This window comes from Grammomys surdaster, unplaced genomic scaffold (assembly GCF_004785775.1).
Source record: "Grammomys surdaster isolate TR1022 unplaced genomic scaffold, NIH_TR_1.0 240, whole genome shotgun sequence".
Lineage (NCBI taxonomy): Eukaryota > Metazoa > Chordata > Mammalia > Rodentia > Muridae > Grammomys > Grammomys surdaster.
The window spans coordinates 656329-661873 of NW_021604685.1; positions in this window are offsets into that span (position 1 = coordinate 656329).

Genomic DNA, 5545 nt, shown 5'->3' on the forward strand with positions numbered 1-5545 from the left:
CTGAGATTCTCTCTTCCATCTCCTGTATTGTACTGGGTAAAGTTTACCTGTCAGATTTTTGACTTCCTAAATTTTTCATTTTCAGTTTTACCTAGGTCTGGATTTTGTTAAGTGGTTTTGTTATTTTAATTTTTATTGGTTATTTTATTTATTTACATTTCAAGTATTATCCCCCTTCCCAATTTCCCCTCCATAAACCCCCTATCCCACCCCTCTCCCCTGCTTCTATGAGGGTGCTCCTCCACCCACCCACCCACTCCCATCTCACTGTCTTAGCATTCCCCTACGCTGGGGCATCAAGCCTTCTAGTACTTTTATTTCAATTTTCATGTTTTGAACTATTTTATCATTTCATTCCACTGCTTGTTTATGTTTTCACAGATTTTATTAGTGGGTCTATTTATATCTTCTTAAAGGTCATTGAACATATTCATAGTAGCTATTTTGTACTCCTTGTCTTGTGCTTCAGCTATATTGCATTTCTCATGGCCTATTGTAGTAGAGTTACTGGGTCATGGTAGAGAGATATTGTGTTGGGTGTTAATAATTGTTTTTATGCTGATGTCTTGGCATTTTGATTTGGTATCATTGTGATTATAGCTGGTCTTGATCAGGTGGATATTCTGTTCTTTGATTTTCATTGCCCTCTCTTGATCTTAGGAATGTGTGGTAGCTGTGGGTTGTCTGGTAGGGAGTACTTCTAAGTTCCTATCAGGTATATCCACTGGAGGTGCCAGGTAAAACATGATTCTAGGATATGGAGTTGGATAAAAAGGAATATGGATGGACTAGGAAGGAGGTGGCTATGAAGGTCTAAGGAGGGAGGTGGCTAAGAAGGTCTACAGGAAGGAGGGAAGCTGGGTCTAGGAAAGCTCCATAATAAATGGAATCAAAAAGAGAAGACAGAACCCTGTACTTAGTCTGCTACAGGACTGAGGATCAGGCTGGGGAATTATAAGTAGAGGCCTGGATGAAGATTAAAGATTTTCTTACTAATTCCTAGGCCCATGTGGCAAGTGTGTTCCCAGAAAGAAAGTACCTCCAGGTATTGATGGCTGACACAAAAGGGTGGGGTGAGGGAGAAATGTTAGGCCTACTTCATCTTTAGAGTCCTCAGGGTTTGGAGGCAGAAATGCAAGTGGTCTGCTATGGGGTTTGGGTTGAAACTGGGGAATTTGAAATGAAGGGCAGGAAGGAGTACCATTCCTGTACTTCATGATAAGTTTGGTGTTTTCACCTATGTATCAGGATGTTAGATTTGATTGACATATAGGGCCTGTATTATACTGAGGTATGACTCCCTTCATCTTTAATCTCCTCACAAGTTTTATCAAGACAGGATATTGCATGTTTTCCAAAGAACTTTTCTTTATATGTTGAGATGACATTGGGATTTATGTACTTTAGTCCGTTGGTGTGATAAACCACATTTGTTGAGTTATGCATATTGAGCCATCCTTGCATCCTTGGAATACAACCAATTTGGTTATGATAAATGATCTCTTTAATATGCACCTGGATTCAATTTGCCAGTAACGTATTGAGAATTTTTCCATCTCAATTAATCATGTAATTTAGTCTATATTATTTGTTTTGTGCCTTTATCTTGTTTTGGAATCATGATTAACACTGGCATTATAAAATGTGCTTTGAGACCTTATTTCTTTTACTATTTCATATAATCCTTTAAGTAGTATTGGTGCTGTTAGTTCTTTAGAGTTTTGGCAAAATTCTCTAATTAGTCCATCTGGTTCTGGGCTTTTTATAGGATTTTTTTTTCTGCTTCAATATCATTGCTGTTCATGGATCTGTTTAAATTATTTATTTCATTTTGGTTTAATTTGTTATGTTGTATGCATCTGGAAGTTCATCCATTTTTGAAAGCTTTTCCAATCTGTTGGAATATAGAGTTCTAAAATATGTCCAAGTGATTTTTTAAATTTTTCATTAGTGTCTGTTGTTGCTTTTCTATTTTCACTTCTAATTTTATTAAGCGTTTATTTCTATTTCTTTTGGTTAACTGGAGAGGGGCTTCTCAGACTTTCCATGGACTAGCTCTTCGTTTCATGGATTTTTTGTATTGGTTATTTACTTGCTTCAATTTCACTAAGATCTGCCATGAGTTTAATTATATCTTCCCAGCAACTGGTAGTTTACTGTGATCATGTTTCTCAAGGCCTTAAGATGCATCACTAAGTTTTTAATTTGAAAGCTGTCAAATTTTTGACGTCTGCACTGAGCACTATAAAATGTTCTCATACGACTTCTGTAATTAGTGCCTATAGATTTTGGTATGTTTTATTTTTACTTTCATTCAAATCTAGGAGCTTTTAAATTATTTCCTTGATTTCTTCCTCAATTATCAATAGCGTGTAGTCTCCGTGAGTTTGCATACTCACTGTGGTTTCTAGTGTTGTAAGTATCTATCTTTCTTCATTATAGTCAGATAAAATGTAGAATGCTACTGTGAATGGGATTGTTTCCCTGATTTCTTTTTCAGTATATTCCATATTAGTTTTTAGGAAGGCTACTGATTTCTGTATGTTAATTTGATGTCTTGCCACTTTGCTGAAAGTTTTGATCATCTTTTGGGGTTTTCTGACGCAGTCTTTAAAGTTTCATATTGTATAGAATCATGTCATCTGCAAATAGAGATACTTTGATCTCCACAATATTCTATCTGAATATATTTTACTTCCATCTTTTGTGCTCTTCTTGATCTTAGTGAGGATGCATTGAGGTTTTTCTTCATTTGTCATGAAAGTGGCTAAGCATACCATCTTTGTTCATAGCCTCTCTAAGGCATTTATAGTGAATGGGTGATAGATTCTATCAAAGTCCTTTTACTTCATTTATGTCATGAATTACCTTTATTGATTGATATATACCTTGAACAACTTGTAGTTGGCCAGGTTTACAAAACCCAGGCATGATTTCTCTTCTTTCAAGCAGGTTTTGAATACAATTAATAGAATTTGCACATTTACCACCAAGATATAAGTGCCACTAACGCATTTTTAGGGATATCTTGTCAGATTTGTCATTGTTGTGGTTCACAGACCTAACATCTGGATAAGACTATAAATGCTTTTCTCCCTTAGCCACTTCATATCAACTTTTAGAACTATGAAAGCTAGTCTTCAGGGAAGAGACTTTCAGATCAGACCCAGCTATAATTCTGAATCCTATAACCAAAATGCATCATGTCCTCAGCAGCAGGGATTTACTTTCAACATCTAGGAGGTAACCGGAACAATAGCAAAAGCCTATGTTGTTTTGGGTATCTCTTGGAAGCTCCTGACCAATAAAAAAGGTTTCTGATGCCTGGGACTGAGGTATTTGTTAGTCTATGGCTCTCTGAAGAGTATTATCACCCATAGAGGTGCACTTTCATCCATCCATCCATCTATCTATCTATCTATCTATCTATCTATCTATCTATCTATCTATCTACTTTACTTATCTATCTGTAACTTAAGTAAATATAAAATAATTCCCTTTGAGTTTTTCAAGCATCCTTAATGTTATTTATTCCTCTTCCCTCCTCCTTCTGTATTTTCCTTCCTTTTTGTTTCCCAATGTGACCCCCTCCCTATTTTATATTTCTCCTTTTATAGCACCTGTACCCTGCTATTATTACCTGTCCAGAAAATAACCCCCAGCCTCCTACCATTAGTTCCTTTTGCTGGTTTCTGTGGTTAGTCCAGGTTACATGCCCATGTCTAAAGATTTGGAGATAGGAACCACAGATTGGTGACTATGTGTGAGAATATGTGGTGTTTGTCCTTCTGGATATAGATTACCTCACTCATTATAATATCTAGTCCTGTTTATTTACCCACAACTTTTATGATTTCATTTTTCTTTACAGGTGAACAGTATGCCATTGTATATATATACCACATTTTCTTTATCCATGAAGGACATGGATAAAGCTGTTTCAGTTTTCTAGCTTTTATAACTAGAGCAGCAATGAGCATGATTGAGCAAGTATTATGGAGTAGATTGTTAAGTCCTTTCGGAATATGCAAACAACTGGTATTCCTTGGTCATATTGATTTATTCTTAGCTTTCTGAGAATTCGCCTTACTGAGTGGATATTCCAGTTTGTAATACCACCAAAACCTCACCAACATTTGTTTCAGTTGTTTTCTTGATGGTAGCTATGCAGATTTGTGTGAAATAAAATCTCAAATCACAATTTTATGTCTTTATGACTTAGGATTCCTCATTCTTGTCCATCAGTGCCTATACAGTTTCTGTTGAGAAATATGCCAGTCATTTAAAAGGGGTACTATTAAATATAACCTGTGGTTTTTCTTTAAAGGCTTGCAAAATTTTTGACTAATATATGCTATGGAGAAAATCCTCTCTAATTACACTTTTAATAGTTTTGAAAGACTTCTTTATATTCGTGTCAATATCTTTCCAGAGATTAGAAGAATATTCTGTTACTGTTTCATTGATTTTTTTTTTCTGCCATTAGCTTTTGTTCCACATGTTTGCATTGTCTTTGTTCTTCTTCTTGGTTCTGGAGTCACAAGGAGACCACCTTTACTCCATTATGTGTTTCCACTGTTTTCTGCTGCCTAATGTCAGGCCATGAAGTAGTGGAATCAACTATTTATGGACTGAAACTTCCAAAATAAAGGAAAAAAAGTAAACCTCCTTCTCTTTATAAATAGATTGTTACAGTTCTTTTATAATAACAAGGGGTAAATGTAGATAATCATTACCAACAGCAAGGACTTTTCCCACATGTGATGTGGAATTTATTCATACGGAAAGTTTGTAAAAAAAAAAATTAGAACATGTAAATGAACTTCAACTGACAATTTCAGCAGCAGTTCAAAAATCAAAAATGTTGACAGAGATCAGAGTAATAAAGGTTATTGCTAGTGAGATTTTTAAGGTAGAAATAAGGACTCTTATTGAAAATATGAGAAGTTATTATCCTTAGATTGTGGTAAAGAATTTAGGTCATCAGTCATTTTCAGTGCAAACCTTGAAGGTGGTGGACTAACTTACTTTTCAGATGAATTTCCAATATAACACAGCATTCAGACTCTATTACTCACTACTTTCTGTCAAATTTATAAGGAGAAACAGAAGTACAATGTTAAAAAGAAAGATTTAAAGTTTTTGAAGTTTGACCAAAAAAAAAAAAAAGCATGTAAAAGTCTGGCTAAAAAGGATGCATTGCTATACTTTGAAGTTTCAAAATATACCATTTTCATTGTGCCTCTCTGCTTCCTGTTTGTGGATAGAAATATGACCTCTCAACTGCTGCTCCAGCACCTTATCAAAATATAGAAGGCTATGGTTCCAGAGGAATATCACCATCTATCATCATTATGACTGCAGGTCATAGAGAGAAGCTCAGGCTTGGCACTGTGAAAGGCCAGGCCAGACCACTGTTGAATGTGCAGCCTCAGTTGAAGTAGCGCTCCAGGACTGAAGAAGTCTTGGAGTGAAGTTGAGGCTTGGCCCATGTGGCAGAGCAGTACCTGTATGAAGGCCCTGAGAGGGCAATTACATGAAAGTA